The sequence below is a fragment of the Pseudorca crassidens genome, chromosome 9 (genome assembly GCF_039906515.1).
Source record: "Pseudorca crassidens isolate mPseCra1 chromosome 9, mPseCra1.hap1, whole genome shotgun sequence".
In the NCBI taxonomy this organism is placed as follows: Eukaryota; Metazoa; Chordata; class Mammalia; order Artiodactyla; family Delphinidae; genus Pseudorca; species Pseudorca crassidens.
In genome coordinates, this window is record NC_090304.1 from 33321907 (window position 1) to 33348596 (window position 26690).

Here is a 26690-nt window from a genome sequence, read left to right on the forward strand (position 1 = left end):
CTACTTTAATTTTTTAAATAAATGGCATTTTATTTTTATTTTCATATTTCTGGCCCAAGCAAGCTGAGCATTGCTTGCTTAGACATTACATAAGTATTACATTCATAATATTTATGATTAGAATGCATTTTAGTATCCCATTTTACAATGGAAATATGATTCACGATGTCTGGTGATCAAGGTTTTCTAGATAGTATATATCCAATTTAAAATAGAGAAATAAATTGATATAAAATACAACTGTTATCTGGAATAGCCAGTTTAAAATTTTTATTAAAATTAAAATGATTTAAAAGTAAATTAGTAACTAGTTTTATAATAAGCAAATGTTAACATTTTATGGTATATAAACGTTTAATTACATAGAAAAATGTCATTATTTAAATATTAGAGTCTCGCATGTAACTATGTGTGGAATAAATGATTCCTCAGCTAGAAATTTTGGAAATCACTATTATGAAAAATATAGAACCACTGAAGGGTTTTGCAAAGGATTATATTTGAATTTACATAGCTCCTTAAGGCCGCACAGTGAAAAATCTAATAAGGTGGGTACAATGGGAAGCAGGAAGGACAATCCGAACCCTATTATAAAATTGCAGAACATAGTGATTAAAAAGCTAAATTTTGAAGGGTGGTAATAGAGATTGAGAAGAGGGAAATAACCCAGATGGATTCAGAATTATTTCGGGAGTGAAATCAAGATGTTTTTATTAATTGGAAGTGAGGAACAAAAATATATTCTGTGCTATAATGATAAGGCTTCATTATTGCCAAGACTGGTCATATGATTAACCATGGGAAGAACCAGGACTAAGAACATATTCTTCTCACTAAATCGAAAAACGTAGTAGCTGTTAGTCTCCTGGGAGGGGCGCAAGAGTAGTGTTAATATTCCTACCGTCTCAGTGAAGATTTTGGTCTCACCTGTAATTCTCTTTCTACCTCATGGCAGCAACACAGAGTCTATACAATGTCCCATTGAACTAGGAACACATATGGACTAAACAACTGATCCTGAAGCCTGAGGATTTACTGTAAGGGAAATGGAAGCAGGCCGACTAGGTGTACTGTCCTAACTTCATCATTAGTTGGCTAATTAATGACTAATCATTGGAGGGTACTCATCTAAGACTGAATATGCTCTATACCATTGTGTTGGTGCTTCTCGAATACTTCCAGTAATGGAGAATTCTCTGTTTCCTGTGACTACACACTTTAATTTGGATAATGCTAAACATTAGGATGCTCTCTCTTGATTCCAACTAGAATTACCTTACCTTTCAACAAGTAATGCTAGATTTATCTACAATCTGGGGCCACACAGAACGAATTCTAATTTCTCTTTGATTTTCTACTGCTTCCAAATATGCAGGCAATTTTCATACTTACATCCCTGACTAATAATTACTTCTGTAGATTAAATATTCTTATTTCTAAGTCCCTGCATTGATTTCTCACATGATATGATTCTAATCCTGGCAATTGTCCCTTGAATGTGCTACAATGTGTCTGCAACTCTCAACTCTTGTAGCATTTTATGAAAAATTCAGACCTTCTATCCTACAGTCCCATGGTGCTTCTAGAGTAGAAGATGTTCCTTGGCTCTGCCTTGTGTTTCTATCATGTCATTTGCTGGCAGCTGGGCATTCCTGCACAGTATCAAGTTGAAAATTTCAGATGAGGGCTGTAAGAACAGTATGATGATAGTCACTCGTGGTCGGTTTTCCCTGGGAGCTTCAGTGGAACCCACTCAGGTGTTGCATACAATTGTGCAGTGAAGGGTAAGTGCCACATCAGCTGCCATCCCCCTGTTTTCACTGCATCAAGAAGAGTGCACCACCCTCCCTCCCTCACTTGCAACCCTCCTTTTATGCACAGCTACCCAAACCAAATGGGAAAAACTGGAATAAATAGCTAAAATACTAGCATGTTTCTTTGTAAACCCACTCAGGCAGGGTTGAATATGCAACATTAAAACTCACGCCAGGTTTCAAGACAGCCAGATCAACAAGCACTTGAACACAGAAAACTAACTCAGAAAGGAAAACAGGTGGAAATATTGGCTAGGTTATGTCACCTGATACATTTCATGATAGTTCTTTTTCATTAGAGTAGCACTAAGGTGGTGCGTATCATGAAGCAGCAAGCACCAGGAAGCAGACTTGAAATTCCCTGCATTATCTATGCCCTAAAAGTTAATTATTCTTGAATAGTTTCTCTAATTCCTCAAATCATTGACTGAGCAGGTTGCTCAATACCCAAGGAATGTATTTTTATTTTTGTTCTCTAGAATAGTCTCATTTAAATGGAAGAAACAGACACTTACTGAACACCCACAAGTACTAAGTACTATACTAATACACAGGCTATATTCAAGAACTTTAGCACTAGATCTTGAATATTTACTTGTGTGTTCTAATTTATTTCTCAGTAGTATTTCTATAGGCACCATTACCATTGTTTTATAGATAAACTGAGGCTGAGAAATCAAGCAATGTGCTCACAGTGAGAAAACCAACCCAGAGAGAACTGGGATTTGACTCTCATCTGACTCAAAGCTGACACCTATGGTCTTGTCCACTTGTGCACTCTATTGTGACTCTGATTTCATATCTCCCATTAAACCGCTTTTCTGTCAGTGAAAGGCTACATCAATTTAATGGAATATGTGTTTCTCCGTACGTTTCTAACTATACATACAAACAATAAGCATTCAAGATAAAGTACTAAATTATCAAGTGTTTAAAAAAATTAGGAGTTTCTCTCTTGAATAAAAGGATCAATTTTTATGATACAACGGCTTCCCTCTTCTATATTATCTAACTCCTACACAAGTATGAGGTCAATTTAAATTTCCTCTGGGTCTTGAATACCTAATCCATCTTTGGTTAGCACCAAACAATTTAGTGCTGATAGTAATTGATTTTGTTTTGTTCATTTAGCTTTTACCGTAGTCTGTTATTTTTTTGTGGAAAGCAATAGAAAAGAGGTCTTCCTCTTGAATATCTGATCAAACAAGCATTCAACAGATCTATCTGATCAAGGGGAAAAAAATAATCCAATTTCTAAAAGATTATCTTGCTTCTTAATGTTCATGAAAATGCATCTTGCAATACTCACATATTTTAACATTTTCGTGATGGCCCCTAGTAGAAAGAGAAGCAGTAATGACATCAACAGGACCTAAGCTGAATTCTGGCTTCAACATTTTCTGGTTGTATAACCTTTATAAAGTATTTAAACATATATTTATATTCTATCATCTGTAAACAGAGTTTCTTTCCATCATGAAGTTGAGTTGAAGACAAAGGCAATGACATAAAAGGCAACTAGTATTGTCTCTTATTTGGTCTATTCTTGCCAGAACTAAGGAGTATAACTAACTTCAGGAATAAAAACTGCAGATGTTGTCAAATAATTCCTAACAAAAACAAAACACTTCTCACAAAAAAAAAAAAAAAAAAAAGGACAAAAGTCAGCATATCAATTCTTATTGGGCTGAAGAGTTAGGAGTGATAAATATTTAAAGAAATTCAATTTTCATGCCCCTAATTCTAATGCTTTTTTCTATTTTCTCTCCCTTCCCTAAGTATGTTATTGGTCTAAATCTGCTTAGAAAAATGCTTTTGTGTTTGTTCCTTTTTAGGTATAACACTAGCTATTCTGAAGCCTGCTGACATTGTGTACAATAATGATTTGAATACTCAGCTCACTATTTTCCTACCTACCTATTGCCAATTTCATAATGAAAGAAGAAAATATGTTTTCAAAGGAAAAGAAAGTGAGAGAGAGGGTCAGGAGAACGGTGAGAAGCACACAGACAATAGCACTGTGAGGTTTTCAAGCATTTCCTCTTTTTTTCATTAAAGATGAAGAGCATGAGATAGTTTTCTTGAATATATTGGAAGCTATTTAACTCATTTATGTAAAGGCGTCTTATTATCAAATTGTTATTTTCATAATTGTAAGGAGTGGAGAGGAACTGGCCAGACTGCAACCACTCACATTTCTTTGAAATGCAGATTCTGTAGTTTACAAAATCCTGAAATTAGGACACAGCTCCGGGGGTGGGAAGGTAAGATGGTGGGAACTCTAACTCATGAACATTTGACTGCTGCAGTTGTTATGTTCAGATATTTCCACAAATATTATTTTTCAAAACAAACAGAAACACACTGTTTTCAATAAATCTAATCAGCAAAGTGCCCGGTAATTGGCCTCTTAACAACTTGTTAGTATTTTCCTTGAAGTAGTCCTCCAAAAAATTTAAAACATGCATTACTTGGCCATTTTAAATTCCATTAGGGATAAATTTTGGCACTTTGGTTACCATTATTTCTCAAGAGAGTATAAAGAAGCTATTATACAGAAAATTATAGAAGTATGCATAAACAATGAACTTGACCACCTACAATAAACACATATATTGTCTTAGAAAAAGTCTTTTCCACTTTCCCCTCTTTTTCTATCAATCCTGAGCAAATCAAGTCTTGCACATTACTTAAATTTCAGTCTCTTTAACCTTGTATAACAAAATGGATCATTGATTTTAGGAGGTAATATTGCACAGTGATTAAAAGTAGAAGCAAAACATACATGAGTTCAGTACTACATTCTGTACACATTAGTGGCATACCCTTGGACTAGCTACTTCATAATTTTGAACCTCAGATTCTATCTATAAACTCTGAAAATTATAACACTGTATTTATTCAATACAAGGTTTCGGGGATAAATGAAGGAGAACTGGCTTTCAGATCTTAGGCAGACACATAGTTAAGAGCTCAATGACTACAGGCCCCTTCTTATTTATTTCCATTAAGCCCAGAATAACTGGATTGAGCACATGTGTGATGCAGCAAGGATACAGTGTCACCAAAGAAAAAAAGAAAATGAATCTAATATTTCATAGTTGTGTTTCAAATAAGTATCAAAGGTTGTAGCAATTACAAAAGTGTTTATTGTAAGTGAAAAAAGCCCAACCATGAGTGTATTTACATATGAGGGTATCATTTCCTTATATGATATGAGGTAATGAAGTGTGTTACTACTGGCATCAGTGGTTCAGTTTCTCAATGACACCATCAGAGACTCAAGATTTTCTATTTTAAAGTTTCACTATTTTTGGCTTTTAAATTTGCTCCTCTGCATTTAGCCATGGGTGTTTTATGACTATTTCTTTTCTAACCACCATATCCATGTTCAATATAGCACTAAGTGGCGTGTGGGTGCTATATGTGGGGGACAAATAATTCTGTTCTGATGATTTCCAATATCTCAGTAAAGACTTTGGCTGATGTTTTATTGTCTAGATCTGGCTCAAACTGTTACTTCCAGTAGTAATTGATAGCAAGTTTTTCACTGGGAAAATTGCTACTTTCAACAAATTAAAGCCTTTGTTCACAGGAAAAACATTCTCCACAAAGTGAGTATAGAGAGAACATACCTCAAAATAATAAAGGCCATACATGACAAACCTACAGCCAACAACATACTCAATGGTGAAAAGCTGAAAGCATTCCATCTAAGATAAGAAACAATACAGGGATGTCCTCTCTCAACATGTTTATTCAACATAGAATTGGAAATTCTAGTCACAGAAATCAGACCAAAAAAATAAATAAATAAAATGAATTCCAATTGGAAAGGAAGAAGTAAAACTGTCGCTGTTTTCAGATGACATGATACTATACATAGAAAATCCTAAAGATGTCACCAAAAAAAAAAAAACCACAACACATTAGAACTAATAAATAAATTCAGTAAAGTTGCAGGATATGAAATTAATATGCAGTAATCTGTTGTTTTTCTATACACTAACAATGGACTATTAGAAAAAGAAATTAAGAAAAAAATTCCATTTACAATTGCATCAGAAAGAATAAAATACCTAGGAATAAATCTAACCAAAGAGGTAAAAAACTTGTACTCAGAAAACTATAAGACATTGACAAAAGAAACTGAAGATGACACAAACAAATGGAAAGACATACCATGCCCATTGGTTGGAAAATTAATCTTGTTAAAATGATCATACTACTCAAGGCAATCTATAGATTCAATGGAATTCTTATCAAAATACTGATGTCAATTTTCATAGCAATAGAACAATTCTAAAATATGTAATGGAACACAAAAGACCCAGAATTGCCAAGATAATCTTGAGAAAGAAGAACAAAGCTAGAGTTATTATGCTTCCTGATTTCAAACTATACTACAAGGCTAAAATAATCAAAGCAGTATGATACTTGCACAAAAACAGACACAGAGATCAATGGAATAGAATAGAGAGCCCAGAAATAAACCCATACTTGCATGGTTACTTAATCTGTGACAAAGGAGACAAGGATACACAATGGGGAAAAGACAGCATCTTCAAAAAATGATGTTGGGAAAACTTGAAGGCAACATGCAAAATAATCAAACTGGACTAGTTTCTCACACTATAAACAAGAATAAACTCAAAGTGGATTAAAGCCTTAAATGTAAGACCTAAAACCATAAAACTCATAGACAAGAACATAAGCAACTTGCTCTTGGACATGTCTTAGCATTGTTTTTTGGATGTCTTCTCAGTCAAGGGAAACAAAAGTAAAAATAAACAAAAGGGGCTGCATCAGACTAAAAAGCTTTTTCATGGCAAAGAAAACTATCAACACAATTTAAAAGTCATGTACTAAATGGGAGAAGATATTTGTAAATGATATATCTGATAAAAGGTTAATACCCAAAATATAAAAAGAACTCATACAACTCATCATAAACAAACAAACAACCGGATTAAAAAATAGAGGGGGCTTCCCTGGTGGCGCAGTGGTTGAGAATCTGCCTGCTAATGCAGGGGACATGGGTTTGAGCCCTGGTCTGGGAAGATCCCACATGCCGTGGAGCAACTAGGCCCGTGAGCCACAACTACTGAGCCTGCGCATCTGGAGCCTGTGCTCCACAACAAGAGAGGCCACGACAGTGAGAGGCCCGTGCACCGCGATGAAGAGTGGCCCCCGCTTGCCACAACTAGAGAAAGCCCTTGCACAGAAACGAAGACCCAACACAGCCAAAAATAAAAATTAATTAATTAAAAGAAGACTCAACATTAAAAAAAAAAATACAGGCAGAGGTCCTGAGTAGATATTTTCCCAAAGAATACATATAGATGGCCAATAGGTACATGAAAAGATACACAACATAACTAATCACCACAGTACTACAAAATAAAAGCACAATGAGATGCCACCTCACACCTGACACAGTAGCTATCATCAGAAAGACAACAAATAACAAGTATTGGTGAGGATGTGGAGTAAAGGTAACCCTCATGCATTGCTATAAATTGATGCAGCCACTATGGAAAAAATATGAAGGTTCCTCAAAAAATTAAAAATAGAACTGCCAATATGATTCAGCAATTTTACTTCTGATTATTTACCAGAAGGAAAAAAACCCACTAATTCAAAAAGATATATGCACCCCAATGTTCATTGCAGCATTTACAATAAGCAAGATATGAAGCAACCTTAATGTCAATCAACAGACAAATGGATAAAGAAGTGGTATATGTATACAATGGCATATTAGCCATAAAACGGAATGAAATCTTGCCATTTGCAGCAACATGGATGGACATGAAGGGTATTATGCTAAGTGAAATAAGTCAGACAGAGAAAGACAAATACCACATGATCTCACTTATATGTGAAATCTAAAAAAGAGAACATACAAACAAAACAGACTGAAAATAGACTCATAGGTACCAAAAACAAATGGGTGGTTGTCAAAGGGAGGGTGGCTGAAGGATTGGCAAAATAGGTGAAATGGGACTAAAATTTACAAACCTCCATTTATATAATAAGTAAGTCACAGGGATGTAATTACAGCATAAGCAATGCCAACATATATTGTAATAACTTTGAATGAGATAGGTGGTTACTAGGCTTATTATGGTGATCATTTCATAATGTATGCAGATGTCAAATTATCATGTTGCACACCTGAAACTGACCTAACATTGTATATCAACTATATTTCAATTAAAGAAAAAGAATTACTTCTCCTCCATAAAAGTAACAAAGAAGTGGCATAAACTGTCAGAATTAACTTTTTTGGAACTCTGGAAATTCACCAGTTTTGCAGCAGCCCAGGGATCACTTATTTTTTAAAAAAGATGAGATGAGAAAGATGTGAAATGATGATGAGAAAAGATGAGAAAGATGAGAAATGGCAGAAACTATGAATAACAACTCATGTAGAGAAAATACATGTAGACTAGAAGATGAAGGAGACTGATCAAAAAGGAGAGAATAAGAAGCAGATTTAGAGTTACTTATTCCAACATGTGGCAAATCCTGAACATAAGCTCTAAGTAACCACCACTACTGAGGTGTCTCTGATGGCCTTGGAGCAGAAAAAAACCGTCAACCGCTATTCACCTGGAATCCTGTGTTTTCAGTTGAGGCTTCCATAAACTCAGCATGATTTCAGTTAACATGAGAAAGCCTAGACAAAATAGCTCAATAATATCTGACTGTGGATGAAGTCAAATAGGATTTAACTCACACAGAACTCAAACAGTATAATGTGTGTTTCTAAAGGATTAGCCCATAAATGCATGAGGGTCACATTTAGCTGTTTCACTATAGTGTTAGATTTTTTAGTTTATTTACTTGATTCTGATTTAAACAAATCTCCAAACCCAGATAAAATTAAGTGATCACTAATGTCTTAACTAGTCATCTCCCAAGACTACACATCTTCAAGACATTTTATAAAACTTCACCTTACAAGTTACCATCTTGTAGAGAGAAAAATGAATCATTATTTTTATCTCATCTCATTAAAAACCATATTACGATGAACTTCATAATCTGCCTTATATAGCAACTAGAACAATTTGCTGTTTTTAAAAGTTGATCACCTATCTGTGAAGAATGAAAAAGTTCATTTACTGAGTTTGTTCAAAGTAATTTGTTCCAGGTTCCAGTGACATATCCTACTGAGCAGGTCTAGAAATGTCTCATGTATCATTGAAATAACTCCCCGTCTATCGAGGGTGACTAAATTGAAGAACATTCATTTGAATGATGTAAAAAAAAAGTTCTGGCTAGAGCCTGTGTCTTTTATTTAATAATAGGAGGAGTTCAGAAGTCTAAGTGATGATACTGTGTTTTCTCAAGATTTAGCTTTACTGTGTCAAAAATTAACTTTAACTAGTTTTGAAACTCTTCTATCATGTCAACCAAACAGTTTATTTTATTATATTGCCTGAATTTAAATGGCAGATCCTCCAAACAAAAATAATATTAAACGTTAACACATATAGGACACTCTCCATGTCAGTTACAATTTTAAGCCCTTTAATAATTCAAAAAATCCTTATGACATATACAGACAAGATAACTGACACATGAAGTATTAAGTAATTCATTCATGATCACATACCAAGTGAAAAGTGAAGTTGGGAAATTCACAGCTATAAATGCCTATGTTAGAAAAGAAGTATCTAATAGCAATAATGTACGCTAACATTTCAGAAAGTAACAAAAAGAAGAGCAAAAAAAAAAATAGAAACCCAAAGTAAGAAGGAAAATAGTAAATATAAGAGCAAAAATCAAAAAAAGAAAAAAATTATCTATTTATTTAATTAAAAAAATAATAATATAGAAAATCAATGAAATTAGAAGTCAATTTTTAAAAAGTTCAATTAAATTGATAAACCTTAGCTAGACTGACCAAAATAAAAAAGAGAACATACAAGTCACTAAAACCAGCAATGAAATCATTACCAAAATTTCAAAAATTGTAAGAGAATGTTATGAACAACTTCATTTTAACACATGACACTACTTATATAATAGATAAATTCCTAGAAAAACATAACAGCTATCTGAAGAAGAAATAGATATTTTGAATAAATAAATTAAATTTGTAATTAAAAATCTTCCTACAAATAAAAGTTCAAGCCTGGATTGTGTCACTGGTGAATTCTAACAAATATTTAAGGATGAGATAATATGAATCCCATATAAAATATATCAGAAGATTCAGGAGAAACCATTTTTTTAAATTTATATTAAGAGAACATGAAAATCCACAAAATAAGACAAACTATAGCCCTATGTACTTCATGAACATAGATACAAAAACCCTTAAAAAAACATTAGCAGATCAAATCCAGCAACATATAAAAGGGATTACATACTATGACCAAGTAAAGTTGATCCCAGGAATGCAAGGTACATTTGACATCTGAATTTCAATTAATATATTGCAACATATTAATAGAATAAAAGATAGAAAACACATGAAAATCTCAAATGACCCAGAAAACAATGGAAAAATCTCAACATCCATTCATAATAAATACAAGCAAGCCATTAGGTATAAACGGCAACTTTTTCAAACTAAAAAAAGAAACATCTACAGCAATCCTACAACTAACATCATGCTTAATAGTGAGAGACTGAATGTTTTCCCTCTAACTTCAGGGACAAAGCAATAATTTCTTCTCTCACAACTCCTGTTGAACGTTAGTACTAGAAGGTCTACCCAGTGTAAAGTTATAAGTCGTAAAAATTAGAAAGGAAAGGGAAAACATTCTTTATTCAAGGAAGAAATAATCTTTTTTTCTTTAACACCTTTATTAGAGTATAATTGCTTTACAATGTTCTGTTAGTTTCTGATATAAACAAAGTGAATCAGCTATATGTATACATATATCCTCGTATCCCCTCCCTCTTAAGCCTCCCTCCCACCCTCCCTATCCCGCCCCAATAGATGGTCACAAAGCACTGAGCTGATCTCCCTGTGCCATGCAGCTGCTTCCCACTAGCTATCTGTTTTACACTTCATAGTGTATATATGTCAATGCTACCCTCTCACTTCGTCCCAGCTTACCTTCCCCCTCCCCATGTCCCCAAGTCCGTTCTCTACATCTGTGTCTTTAATCCTGTCCTGCCCCTAGGTTCATGAGAACCATCTTTCCTTTTTTAGATTCCATATATATGTGTTAGATACGGTATTTGTTTTTCTCTTTCTGACTTACTTCACTCTGTATGACAGACTCTAGGTCCATTCACCTTACTACAAATAACTCAATTTTGTTTCTTTTTATGGCTGAATAAAATTCCATTGAATATATGTGCCACATCTTCTGTATCCATTCCTCTGTCGATGGACATTTAGGTTGCTTCCATGTCCTGGGTATTGCAAATAGTGTTGCAATGAACATTGTGGTACATGTCTCTTTTTGAATTATGGTTTTCTCAGGGTATATGCCCAGTACTGGGATTGCTGGGTCATATGGTAGTTCTAGTTTTAGTTTTTTAAGGAACCTCCATACTGTTCTCCATAGTGGCTGTATCAATTTACATTCCACCAACAATGTAAGAGGGTTTCCTTTTCTCCACACCCTCTCCAGCATTTAATGTTTGTAGATTTTTTATGATGACCATTCTGACTAGTGTGACGTGATACCTCACTGTAGTTTTGATTTGCATTTCTCTAATGATTAGTGATGTTGATTATCCTTTCATATGTTTGTTGGAAATCTGTTATCTTCTTTGGAGAAATGTCTATTTAGATCTTCTGCTCATTTTTGGATAGGGTTGTTTCTTTTTTTTGATATTGAGCTGCATGAGCTGCTTGTATATTTTGGAGATTAATCCTTTGTCAGTTGCTTCATTTGCAAATATTTTCTCCCATTCTGAGGGTTGTCTTTTGGTCTTGTTTATGGTTTCCTTTTGCTGTGCAAAAGCTTTTAAGTTTTCATTAGGTACCATTTGTTTATTTTTGTTTTTATTTCCATTTCTCTAGGAGGTGGGTCAAAAAGGATCTTGCTGTGATTTATGTCATAGAGTGTTCTGCCTGTGTTTTCCTTTAAGAGTTTGATAGTGTCTGGCCTTACATTTAGGACTTTAATCCATTTTGAGTTTCTTTTTGTGTATGGTGTTAGGAAGTATTCTAATTTCATTCTTTTACATGTAGCTATCCAGTTTTCCCAGCACCACTTATTGAAGAGGCTGTCTTTTCTTCATTGTATATTTTGCCTCCTTTACCAAAGATAAGGTGACCATATGTGTGTGAGTTTATCTCTGGGCTTTATGTCCTGTTCCATTGATCTATATTTCTGTTTTTATGCCAGTACCATACTGTCTTGATTACTGTAGCTTTGTAGTATAGTGTGAAGTCAGGGAGCCTGATTCCTCCAGCTACGTTTTTCTTACTCAAGATTGCTTTGGCTATTCGGGGTCTTTTGTGTTTCCATACAAATTGTGAAATTTTTTTGTTCTAGTTCTATGAAAAATGCCATTGGTAGTTTGATAGGGATTGGCTTGAATCTGTAGATTGCTTTGGGTAGTAGAGTCATTTTCACAATGTTGATTCTTCCAATCCTAGAACATGGTATAGCTCTCCACCTGTTTGTATAATCTTTAATTTCTTTCATCAGTGTCTTCTAGTTTTTTGCATACAGGTGTTTTGCCTCCTTAAGTAGGTTTATTCCTAGGTATTTTATTCTTTTTGTTGCAGTGGTAAATGGGAGTGTTTCCTTAATTTCTTTCTGATTTTTCATCATTAATATATAGGAATGCAAGAGATTTCTGTGCATTAATTTTGTTTCCTGCTGGTTTACCAAATAAATTGATTAGTTGCAATAGTTTTCTCGTAGCATCTTTAGGATTCTCTATGTATAGTATCATGTCATCTGCAAACAGTGACAGTTTTCCGATTTGGATTCCTTTTATTTCTTTTTCTTTTCTGATTGCCATGGCTAAAACTTCCAAATCTGTATTGAATAATAGTGGTGAAAGAGGGAAGCCTTGTCTTGTTCCTGATCTTGAAGAAAATGTTTTCAGTTTTTCACCATTGAGAATGATGTTGGCTGTGGGTTTGTCATATATGACCTTTATTATGTTGAGGTAGGCTTCGTCTATACGTAGTTTCTTGAGAGTTTTTTTCATAAATGGGTGTTGAATTCTGTCAAAAGCTTTTTCTACGTCTATTAAGATTATCATATGGTATTTATCCTTCAGTTTCTTAATATGGTGTATCACATTGATTGATTTGCGTATATTGAAGAATCCTTGCATTCCTGGGATAAACCCCACTTGATCATGGTGTATGATCCTTTTAATGTGCTGTTGGATTCTGTTTGCTAGTATTTTGTTGAGGATTTTTTGTCTATCTTCATCAGGGACACTAGCCTGTAGTTTTCTTTTTTTGTGGCATCTTTGTCTGGTTTTGGTATCAAGGTGATGGTGGCCTCGTAGATTGAGTTTGGAAGTATTCCTCCCTCTGCTATATTTGGGAAGAGTTTGAGAAGGATAGGTGTTAGCTCTTCTCTAAATGTTTGATAGAATTCGCCTGTGAAGGCATCTGGTCCTGGGCTTCTGTTTGTTGGAAGATTTTTAATCACAGTTTCAATTTCAGTGCTTGTGATTGGTCTGTTTATATTTTCTATTTCTTCCTGATTCAGTCTTGGGAGGTTGTGCATTTCTAAGAATTTGTCCATTTCTTCCAGGTTGTCCATTGTATTGGCATATATTTGCTTGTAGTAATCTCTCATGATCCTTTATATTTCTGCAATGTCACTTGTTACCTCCCCTTTCTTATTTCTAATTCTGTTGATTTGAGTCTTCTCCCTTTTTTTCTTGATGAGTCTGGCTAATGGTTTATCAATTTTGTTTATATTCTCAAAGAATCAGCTTTTAGTTTTATTGATCTTTGCTATTGTTTCTTTCATTTCTTTTTCATTTATTTGTGATCTGATCTTTATGATTTCTTTTCTGATCCACTGCTAACTTTGGAGGGTTTTTTTGTTCTTCTTTCTCTAATTGCTTTAGGTGTAAGGTTAGGTTATTTGCAATTTTCTTTTTTTTTTGAGGTAAGATTATATTGCTATAAACGTCCCTCTTAGAACTGCTTTTGCTGCATCCCATATGTTTTGGGTTGTCATGTTTTCATTGTCATGTGTGTCTAGGTATTTTTTGATTTCCTCTTTGATTTCTTAGTGATCTCTTGGTTATTTAATATTTATTTTTTAGCCTCCACGTGTCTGTATTTTTTACAGTTTTTTGCCTGTAATTGATATGTAGTCTCATAGCGTTGTGGTCGGAAAAGGTACTTGATATGATTTCAATTTTCTTAAATTTACCAAGGCTTCATTTGTGACCCAAAATATGATCTATCCTACAGAATCTTCCATGAGCACTTGAGAAGAAAGTGCATTCTGTTTTTTTTTGCATGGAATATCCTATTAATATCAATTATGTCCATCTTGTTTAATTTGTCATTTAACGCTTATTATTCCTTATTTATTTTAATTTTGGATGATCTGTCCATTGGTGAAAGTGAGGTCTTAAAGTCCCCTGCTATTATTATGTTACTGTCGATTTCCTCTTTTATGGCTGTTGTCATTTGCTTTATGTATTGAGGTGCTCCTATGTCGATATTTTCAATTGTTATATCTTCTTAGATTGATCCCTTAATCATTATGAAGTGTCCTTTGTCTCTTGTAATAGTCTTTATTTTAAAGTCTATTTTGTCTGATATGAGTATTGCTACTCCGGCTTTCTTTTGATTTCCACTTGAATGGAATATCTTTTCCCGTCCCCTCATTTTCAGTCTGTGTGTGTCCCTAGGTCTGAAGTGGGTCTCTTGTAGACAGCATATATACAGGTCTTGTTTTTGTATCCATTCAGCCAGTCTATGTCTTTTGGTTGGAGCATTTAATCCATTTACATTTAAGGTAATTATCTATATGTATGTTCTTATTACATTTTCTTATTGTTTTGGGTTTGTTTTTGTAGGTCTTTTCCTTCTCTTGTGTTTCCTACCTAGAGAAGTTCCTTTAGCATTTGTTGTAAAGCTGGTTTGGTGGTGCTGAATTCTCTAGCTGTTGCTTGTCTGTAAAGGTTTTAATTTCTCTGTCAAATCGGAATGAGATCCTTGCTGGGTCAAGTAATCTTGGTTGTAGGTTTTTCCCTTTCATCACTTTAATATGTCAAGCCACACCCTTCTGGCTTGCAGAGTTTCTACTGAACGATCAGCTGTTAACCTTATGGGGATTCCCTTGAATGTTATTTGTTGCTTTTCCCTTGCTGCTTTTAATATTATTCCTTTCTATTTAATTTTTGATAGTTTGATTAATATATGTCTTGGCATGTTTCTCCTTGGATTTATCCTGTATGGGACTCTCTGCCCTTCCTGGACTTGACTGACTATTTCCTTTCCCATGTTAGGGAAGTTTTCATCTATAATCTCTTCAAATATTTTCTCAGACACTTTCTTTATCTCCTCTTCTTCTATGACCACTGTAATTTGAATGTTGGTGCACTTAATATTGTCCCAGAGGTCTCTGAGAGTGTCTTCAATTCTTTTCATTCTTTTTTCTTTATTCTGCTCTGTGGTAGTTATCTCCACTATTTTATCTTCCAGGTCCATTATCCGTTCTTCTACTTCAGTTATTCTGCTCTTGATTCCTTCTAGAGAGTTTATAATTTCATTTATTGTGTTGTTCATCATTGTTTCTTTGCTCTTTAGTTCTTCTAGGTCCTTGTTAAATGTTTCTTGTATTTTCTCCATTCTATTTCCAAGATTTTGGATCATCTTTACTCTCATTACTCTGAACTCTTTTTCAGGTAGACTGCCTATTTCCTCTTCATTTCTTTGGTCTGGTGGGTTTTTACCTTGCTCCTTCATCTGCTGCATGTTTCTCTGCCTTCTCATTTTGCTTAACTTACTGTGTTTGGGGTCTCCTTTTCACAGGCTACAGGTTTGTAGTTCCCGTTGTTTTTGGTGTCTGCCCCCAGTGGGTGAGTTTGGTTCAGTGGCTTGTGTAGGCTTCCTGGTGGAGGGGACTAGTGCCTGTGTTCTGGTGGGTGGGACTGGATCTTGTATTTCTGGTGGGCAGGGCCATGTCTGGTGGTGTGTTTGGGATGTTTGTGAACTTAGTATGACTTTAAGCAGCCTCTCTGCTAATGAGTGGTGCTGTGTTCCTGTGTTGCTAGTTGTTTGGCATGGGGTGTCCAGCACTGGAGCTTGCTGACCATTAGGTGGAGCTGGGTCTTGGCATTGAGATGGAGATCTCTGGGAGAGCTCTCACCAATGGGGCTGGGAGATCTCTGGTGGTCCAATGTCCTGAATTCAGCTCTTCCACCTCAGAGGCTCAGGCCTGACACCAGGGCAGAGCACCAAGATCCTGTCAGCCACATGGCTCAGAAGAAAAGAGAGAAAAAAAAGAAAGAAAAAAAAATAATAAAATAAATTTCAAAAAGTTATTAAAATAAAAAATAATAATAAAAGAAGAGAGCACCCAAACCAATGAACAAATCCACCAATGATAACAAGTGCTAAGAACTAAACTAAGATAAACATAAAAATCAGAAAGAAATCAGTCGCAGACAGCAAACCCCAAGTCTACATTTGCTCCCAAAGTCCACCACCTCAATTTTGGGATGATTTGCTGTCTATTCAGGTATTCCACAGATGCAGGGTGCACGAAGTTGATTGTGGGGATTTAATCTGCTGCTCCTGAGGCTGCTGGGAGAGATTTCCCTTTCTCTTCTTTGTTTGCACAGTTCCTGGGGTTCAGCTTTGGTTTTGGCCCCACCTCTGTGTGTAGGTCGCCCTCAGGCATCTGTTCCCCATCCAGACAGGAGGGGGTTAAAACAGCGGCTGATTAGGGCTCTCTTGCTCACTCAGGCCAGGGAGAGGGTGGGATATGGTAGTCCTAACTGAAATGCAGGGCGGCAGTGGCCACCATGATGTTGCAACAGCCTGAGGCGCGCTGTGAGTTCTCCCAAGGAAGTTGTCCCTGGATCACAGGACCCTGGCAGTGGCAGGCTGCACAGGCTCCCAGGAGGGGAGGTGTGGCTAGTGACCTGTGCTTGCACACAGGATTCTTGGTGACAGCAGCAGCATTAGCGTTTCATGCCCATCTCTGGGGAGCTGATAGCTGTGGTTCATGCCCATCTCTGGACCTCACTTAGGCAGTGCTCTGCCTCTGTGGGCACACGGGGAAGGAATCCCCTCTCCTTGTGCACACTAAAACAATGGTCTCTTGCCTCTTTGGCAGGTCCAGACTTTTTCTGGGACTCCGTCCTGCCTAGCTATGGTGCAGTAGCCCCATCAAGCTGTCAAGGAAGTCATAAGCTTATAAGCAAAAAATTTTAAGGACTCTACAAGAATATGAATATGTGAGTTTAGTGGTACTGCAGCATAAGAGATCAATATATAAAAATCATTACGTTGTTATGTACCTAGAATAATGCATTCTGAAAATGAAATTAAGAAGGCAATTGGATTTGAAATAGCATCAAAACTAACATAATGCTGAAGAATAAATTTAGCAAATAAAGTGCAAGATTAGTACATGAAAAATTGTAAAACATTGCTGAGAGAAATTAAACAAGATGTAACTAAACAGAGGTACATCACGTTCATGGATTGTAAGACTCATTGGGTAGGGATTTTTGCAATTTGATATATAAACTCAATGCAATCCCTATGAAAATCCCAAAAGGCTACTTTGTACAAACTGACAAGTTGATCTTAAAATTAGCATATTATCACAGAAAGGGATATCAGTCACACCGAGGGGACATTTGGCAATGTCTGCAGGCATTTTGGCGTTCATGACTAGGTAGAGGCCAGGAATGAACCTAAGCATCCTATAATGTATAGGGTCACCTTCCATAAGAAAGTATTGGTCCCCAAATGCAAATAATGCTGAGTGTGAGAAACCCTGATTTAACAGCAGCAAAAAAATAGATTAATACCCACATTCCTTAAATTGGGGTATACTGTCCCACCAAAGCCAAAAGATCTAGTAATAGAGAAGAAAAAGAGCCTTTTCACCCTTGGAGAGTACCTGATGGATACCAGCTCTGACTACATACAGTCCCTCTCTTGCATATTTACATGTCTTAAAATTTTTCTTTTTTTCATGGACACTTTCTTCCAATGTTCAATTAACTGATCATGGTCACATCTTGCCAGCATGATAGCCATTTGCCTTTGCTAATAATCTGTCCTAAGGCATTAAATATAATTTTACAGAATCATATTCTCAGATAACAAAATTTCACATATTTCTTATATTTTGAAGGATTTGTCTGTAGCTTCTGTATACTAAACTTTTATATTAGGAACATTTCTAAGTGGTGGACTTACTTTAGTATTATTATCTATACAGTGGTGATTTATCATATTTCTCCCTTTATGTTTATTAGGCAACAAATGCCCCAAAGTCTCTAATAGTTACTTAATTCAAATCTTTGAATTTCTGCACTTCTGTGCTTCTCAGAGACCAGATTGCTTTGGGAAATTTTAGCATCAGCATGTAATAGTAAAATTGATCAACTACATCTCAATTAAAAAGTACAAATTTGATTTTCTTGTAAAAAGCGATTATTTGTCTCTGAGGTAAAATAAAACTCATATTTAATGGATGTAGTTTATACAATGTGTTATTTTACTCTTCACATTTAGAAAATGTTGTATCTTAAGTTTGGATATTGCAATTCTGACAACTCCAACTTCTGGGCTTTTCCTCATACCACCAAGCAATTCTCCAACACCAGCTGGATGTCTTACAATTCAACTCAGTTCTGACACTATCTACCTGGAGATAGCCTCAGTTCTCAAAGGTTTAGGGCTCAGTCCCACAAGACTGCTTCCCACCCTCACTTCTGATGCCAATTACATGTCCAGGTGGTCACCTGTGCTTCTGAACTACCAGTTTTAGATTGGAGGTTCCAACAACCCCCTCTCTGGGTTTGATTAATTTGCTAAAGCGGCTCCAGAACTCAGGAAACCAATTTACTTATTAGATTACCAATTTATTACCAAGGGCATAGTTCAGGAACAGCCAAATGGAAGCAATAAATGCATTGGGCAAGGTATGTGGGAAGGAGCACAGAGCATCCATCTTCTCTGCGGCCACACTAGTCTCCCTGCATCTCCATGTATTCACCAACCCAGGAGCTCTCTGAACCTTCTCCTTTCGGATTTTTCTGGAGGCTTCATTACATAGACATGATTGATTATATCACCGGCCATTGTCATTGTTGATCTAGTCAACCTCCAGCCTCTCTCTCCTCCTTGGAGGTTGGAGTGGGTCTGAAAGTTCCAACTCCGTAATCATTTGGTTGGTTGATTTCCTTGGCAACTAGCTCCCATTCTTAAGTGCTTCCAAACCTCAGTCACCTCATTAACATAAACTCAGGTGTGGTTCAAAGGTGTTTGTTATGAATATCAAGAAGCCTTTATCACTTTTATCACTTAGGAAATTCCAAGGGTTTTAGGAGCTCTATGCGGGAACAGGGATAAAGAACAGGCATGTATTTCTTATTATAAACCACAGCATTAAATATATGAAAAATTCTTCCTTAGCCGACCAATTAATATTAAGGTCTGTAGCAAAATTTCATTTAGCACATTAAATAATATGATAAGGATTTCCTATGGCCTTTTGCACATGCCAACTTGGATTTTAAATCAAGCCTTGAATTTGTGAGCCATAACGAATTGAAATACGTACTCAATACCATAATTTTCAGTTCATTTAAACATTTAGTTCAAATCTAATTAAAATCCATCTTCTCTCCATCTCTATCATGTTATTACCTTGCCATCATTATTATATTAACAGTTGAGTTTTTTCACAGTAGCCTTTTCTTTACAAATAATTGAGTAAAATGCAGCAGGTTAGAAATTATGAAACTGGCTGTGCCATTTACAAAACCTATAAGATTCATTGATTGCCACTCTCCTGCATCATTCTATAGCTGGCTAAAATTTACCTTCATTGATGAAAGTCTACCAGGAGGCATGGCAATAGAAAGTATTGATGAAATGTCTACAGGGAGAAAATGCAATTGTGATTACTGTGAAATTCCACTTGAGAATCTGTTTTAAGCTTCACAGTTGAGAGGTAATTCCATTTGTTTTCTCCTGCTTATAAACCAGTGTTTTAAACCATAGGTAATTGCCACAGGATGCTGCAATGACAGTTTCCAAGTTGCTTTCCACAGATATGATTGGAGCAATACAGACTCTTTCTTGCTACTCCTTATTTTAACTGAAACTTACCTTTCTCCAGGACTGTATCTTTCTGTCTTTTCCCAGTAAAGGATAATAATAGAAAGAACTGCCATTTGTTGAGGGATTACCAGTGTCCAGTCCTCTACTCAGCATTTCATAGAATTGCCTTTTTTATCAGAACCATCATCTCCTAATTTTGATATTATCACCCTATTTTATAGAATCTGATATTCAGAAGACTTTAATAAGTTGTTTGATGTTAGATACACAGTGTGTAGGAGCATTTGAGCTGTAATACTTGCTCTTAACTGCTAATTTTTCCTCTCCCTTAACATAACCCCATTAAGTGGAGGAACATCAGTATTCCCCAGGCCATTATTACCACTTCCTATTCACTATACCTCCACCTTCATGTGTAAAAATGATTCTTTGAATGGCATGTCATCCTGCTATGCTTCTGTATATCATTATTTTATCAATATCATCCACAAATCTCCTGGTTTATTTCACTGTCTATACTGAGCCTTTGTCCCTGGACTTGGATGATTTCAATATTCATGTTGACCATCTACTTTATATCTTAATACTAACATCTCTTAATCACTTCTCCAATGCCCTGCACATCCACTCTTGCAAACTATACCCTGGGATGTGCCTAAACGTGGCCATTAACCCAAAATGCTTGACATAGGAAATATTACACTCCAACATTGTACTCAAAACACAACCAATTGTTCATCTTTATTACTTTTGCTACTTTTCTTCTTTACTTCTTTATTATCTTTCATGTCTCGACTTCTTTATTTTTATCTCAGTCTATTAAATCTGTTATTTTTTCAACCATTATCTCAATATAGCAAAATGATAGCATCACAAATAAATAATGCCATGTATTATTTTTTAACAACTATGTGCTAGGCACTTTATATGTTATCACAACTGTGGATTATAGAGGTACAGCAAAGCACCCAAATTCAAACAGGACATAAATTATATAATTAGAATAGAAAAACATGTCCACCTGTGTGATTCCAAAGTCATGCTCCTTTCACTGCACCATACGGCCACAATAACAAAGATACAGTCCTTTAATTATCTGTCATCTTTTTGATCATATTTATTCTCACCTATCTTGCAGAGTTCAACCTCTGAATCATTATTTACTCCAATGAAAATTGGTTCTAGGGGCTCCCCTGGTGGCGCAGTGGTTGAAAGTCCGCCTGCAGATGCAGGGGACACGGGTTTGTGCTCCGGTCCGGGAAGATCCCACATGCCGCGGAGCGGCTGGGCCCGTGAGCCATGGCCGCTGAGCCTGCGCGTCCGGAGCCTGTGCTCCACAGCGGGAGAGGCTGCAACAGTGAGAGGCCCGCGTACCGAAAAAAAAAAAAAAAAATTGGTTCGGGGGGGGAGAGAATAGCAAATAATTAGATATTATAATGTTTTTTCACCCTTCAAAAGGTATAATGTACATACAGAATATATAATAATATTTAAATTTTATCAGGAGGTCAAGTAAAAAAAATCTAAAAAAGGCTACTTAGAGGGAGAAGAGAGGCGGAAAAACACTGCCATCAGGTCATGTTTTCAAACTATAGCTGTGAATCCAATATTGTGCTTGATCTCTCTGTATTATTCTAGTCAACTCTGTTCTCATTTATTTAAACACTCCAAAGTTTATTATTCCTTCGATTCTTATATTTCTCATCAAACAAGTAGATATAAGAACACACACATGGATGCACGTACATATCAAATGATCTTGTATCCTTCCTCATGGAGAAATTTGAAGTTTCAGTTGAGAGATTTCTCAATCATCTGCCCCTCCTTACTTGTCAGCCTCTTATACGAACCTATACTCATGCTCACAGTATTCCTCCTTTCTCAGTAGAAAATCTATCTCTCTTCATTTGTATTCTGAAATGACACCTCAGTATCTTGCACCATCAAAGTATTTCTCTATTAATTATATCTTCTCTTTTCTTTCCAGTATCCACTGACTCACTGCACATGCTATGTACGCTTTGCCTGCAAGAAACAGAAAACACAACTATGAGTGACCTAAACAAATAGAGGTTTTCTTTACCTAACAGAAATTCTGGAAGTAAGCAGTTGCTGTCATTGATTTAGTAGCTTAGCAATGTCAAAGGCTGTAGCTCCTTAATTGTTTTGGCCTTTGCCTCATGGTGTAGATGCTGCAGCTTCATGAACCACATCATTTTAGAAGCCTCCTACAGACTTCTACTTTGGTCATACTGGCTAAAATGTATTGGCCTGATTTGTTTCATGTGGCCACTCATGCTGCTTTAGAGTCTGGAAGGGTGAATATCTAGTTTTTCAGGCCTCAGAGTAGGGGCAGAAAGAAAGAAGAAAGTTGAGAAAGAATATAGAGTTAGCTAACCTATAGTATCTAACGTAGCATTTCTATTTACTCTTGTGTCTTCTGTTTCATAAAAGAAGGGTTATGCAAAAGAGGACTGTGCCAGGTACAAAACTGTGATTTTCCCTGTGTGTTCAACCTCACATTTCTCTCTTCCTTGAATGATAGTCAGTCTCTAAGTCTTATCCTCTGCAGAGTTTGCCTGAACAACCCACTTTTCTATTCTCTGGATGCCTCTGTATGAGCATATCTAGGACTCTCTCTAAAAGCATTCTGAATATTCCAGAGAGGAATGCTTTCTAGATACCTCTGCCCTGACATAGGAATAATTATTTTCCTTCCTATCTTAACAACATCAACAAAAAGAAGTACCTTTAGTGCTAAGTAATCTTTCCTTGTTTTCTTTTCAGTTATGAGCATTTGTGTATCTTTATCCCTTTAATAATACTTAAATTTATTGTGATAGAGAAGAAATAAAAGTATGTTCAATATGCTATCCTTAACTAGATGTTTTATTAACATATATTGTTATTATTATTTCATTTATCTTTATCAATCAGAAGATGATGAGTCCTTGAAGGCGGAGACCCTCAATTAATGTTTTTCTTAAGTCTTTAGAAACAAACATGGTAATTAAATAGCACTCACTCAGTTATTGCAAGATGTGAAAGAAAGAAAGAGAATGAGAAAAGAAGGGAGGAAAGAAGGAAGAAAGAAGGGGAAGAAGGAAAAAAGGAATGCTTACAGATTGTAATACAAAGGCTTTACTTGGACTTCATAATTGGTATCTTTCAAACTTTGTGAATCATTAAAATATATTTCATCTCTGGCCATTAATTTCCTTTTTGACTAAATTTGAAATGATACTATCTGTTTACTGTATTGCAAATGGTACCTCCAAGATGAGATAAGAAAATGAATATGAGCATGTTTATGAATTGTAAACAGTTACAAAATATTAGGAATTGTTACTTGACAAATTTTGTCCTTTGACAATTAGTATATTGTGGCATTGATATATTGATGAATAAAACCACATTCAATTTCAGTACACTGGGAATGGAGGGGAATGCCTTTAACTTGATAAAGAACATCAAAAACTGCTACAGTTAACCTTATTTAATAGTGAGAAACTAAATGCTTTCTTGCTAAGATCAGGAACAAGACAAGGATGGCCCCTCTCACCACCCCCTTTAAACATCATATTGAAAGTTCTAGCTAATAAGACAAGAAGAGGAAATTAAAGGTATGCTGACTGGGAAGAAGGAAATAAAATTGCTTTTCTTTGGAGATGACATGATTGTCTGTGTAAAAATCTGAAGGAGTCAACGAAAAATTCTGGAACTAATAAGCGATTATAGCAAGGTTGCAGGATATAAGGTTAGTATATAAAATCAAATCCCTTTCCTAAATACCAGCAATGAACAATTGGAAACTGAAATTAAAAACACAAGACCATTTACCTTAATGACTCCCAAAATAGAATGCTTAGGTGTAAATCTAACAAGATATGTGTAAGATCCATATGAAGAAAACTATAGAACTTTGATGAACAGAATCAAAGATGACTAAATAAATGGAGAGCTATTTCATGCTCACAAATAGAAAACTCAATATTGTCTGAATGTCAGTTCTTCCCAACTTGATATATAGATTCAAGACAATACCAATAAAAATCCAAGGAGTTATTTTGTGGATATTGGCAAATGGATTCTAAAATATATATGGAGAGGCAAAATACCAAGAATAGCCAACATAATATTGGAGAAGAGCAAATTTGGAGGGACTAACACTACTAGACCTCAAGACTTACTGTAAAGCTATAGTAATTAAAACAGTGGAGTATTAGGAGAAAGAATAGACAAACATATTAATGGAACAGAATAGAGAGCTCAGAAATAGACCCACATAAACATAGTCAACTGTTCTCTGACAAAGGAGCAAAGACAATACAATGGACCAGAGATAGTCTTTTCAACAAACAGTGCTAGAACAACTGAGCATCCACATGCACAAAGGAAAAAAAAAGAAGATAGACACAGACCATACACATTTTACAAAATTAACTCAAAATAAATCAGAGACCTAAATGGAAACTCCTAGAATATCACATAGACAAAACCTAGATGACCTTGTGTTTGGTGATGGACTTTTAGATTTGACACCAAAAACTATTCATGAAGGGCTTCCCTGGTGGCGCAGTGGTTGAGAGTCCGCCTGCCGATGCAGAGGACACGGGTTCGTGCCCCGGTCCGGGAAGATCCCACATGCCGCGGAGCGGCTGGGCCCGTGAGCCATGGCCACTGAGCCTGCGCGTCCGGAGCCTGTGCTCGGCAACGGGAGAGGCCACAACAGTGAGAGGCCCGTGTATCACAAAAAAAAAAAAAAAAAAAAAAAAAAACTATTCATGAAAAAAAGAATTGATAAGCTGAACTTATTAAAATTAAAAATTTCTGCTGCATAAAAGGCACTGTCAAGTGAATGAAAAGACAAGCCACAGATAAGGAGAAAATATTTGCAAAAGACACATGAGATGAAAAACTATCATCTAAAATATACAAAGAACTATTACAACTCAATAATAAGAAAATGAACAACCAGATTAAAAGATGGACCCAAAACTTTAATAGCCATCATACCAAAGAAGGTACATAGATGGCAAATAAACATATGGAAATATGCTCCACATCATATGTCAATAGAAAATGAAAATTAAAACAAAAAGGTACCACCAAACACTTCATAGAATGGCCAAAACCCAGAACACTGACAACACCAAAGATGTCAAATACGTGGAGAAACAGGAATTTCATTCATTGCTGGTGGGAATGCAAAATTCTACGGCCACTTTCAAAGACAGCCTGATAGTTTCTTACAAAATGAAATGTACTCTTATCATATGATCCTGATTGTGCTCCAGAGTATATACGCAAATGAACTGAAAATTTATATCCACAAAATACATGAACATGGATTTTATAGCAGTGTTATTTCTAATTCCAAAACTTTGAAGTAATCAAGATGCCCTGCAGTAAGTAATGGATAAGTACACTGTGATACATCCAGAAAATGGAATAGTATTCAGCACTGAAAAGATATGAGTTATTAGGCTATGAAGAGACATGGAGGAAATTAAATGCATAGCACTAAGTGAAAGAAGCCAATCTGAATAGGCACATGCTTTATGATTCAAGCTATTTGGCTTTCTGGTAAAGACAAAACTACAGAGAGAGTAAACAGATCAGTGATTTCCAGGGCGTAGGGGAAAGGGAAGGTCAAAAAGACCCAGAGTCTGTCCTACAGAGTGAAGTAAGTCAGAAAGAGGAAAACAAATACTGTATGCTAACACATATATATGGAATCTAAGAAAAAAAAAAAAAAAGGTTCTGATGAACCTAGGGGCAGGACAGGAATAAAGACGCAGACGTAGAGAATGGACTTGAGGACATGGGGAGGGGGAAGGGTAAGCTGGGACTAAGTGAGAAAGTGGCATGGACATATATACACTACAAATGTGAAATAGATAGCTGGTGGGAAGCAGCCACATAGCACAGGGAGATCAGCTTGGTGCTTTGTGACCACCTAGAGGGGAGGGAGATGCAAGAGGGAGGGGATATGGGGATATATGTATATGTATAGCTGATTCACTTTGTTATAAAGCAGAAACTAACACACACACACACACACAGAAAGACCTCTAAAAAAAAAAAAAAGACATAGTACAGAGGAGTTTTAGGGCAGTAAAACTATTCTGTACAATAATATAATGTTATATGCAATACATTATACATATTTCCAAACTCATAGAATGTACAACACCAAGAGTTAACTCTAATACATGAACTACGGACTTTGAGCGATTATGATGTGTCAATGTCAGTTTATCATTGTAACAAAGGTCCCACTCTGGTGGGGGGTGTTGTTAGTGGAAGGGCTATACACGTGTTGGGGGTGGGAGTATATGGGAAATCTCTATACCTTTCATTTAAGTTTGCTGTGAAACTAGAACTTCTCTAAAAAATATTTTATTTGAAAGTAATAACAGAAAACAGCATTCACCAAATACTTACCTCTTACCTGCCATGTCCCTGTTTGTGGTGCTGAAGACATAACAGTGATCACACAAACCCATCCTGGACCAAATGACACTGAGCTTATGTTATATTCTACTGGAGAGACATTGATTTCTTAACTCATTGTGATACTTTTTACTAAAGACTAACACCTTACATACTGTGCTTTATATGAGTCTGTTACATACGAAACTGGATGG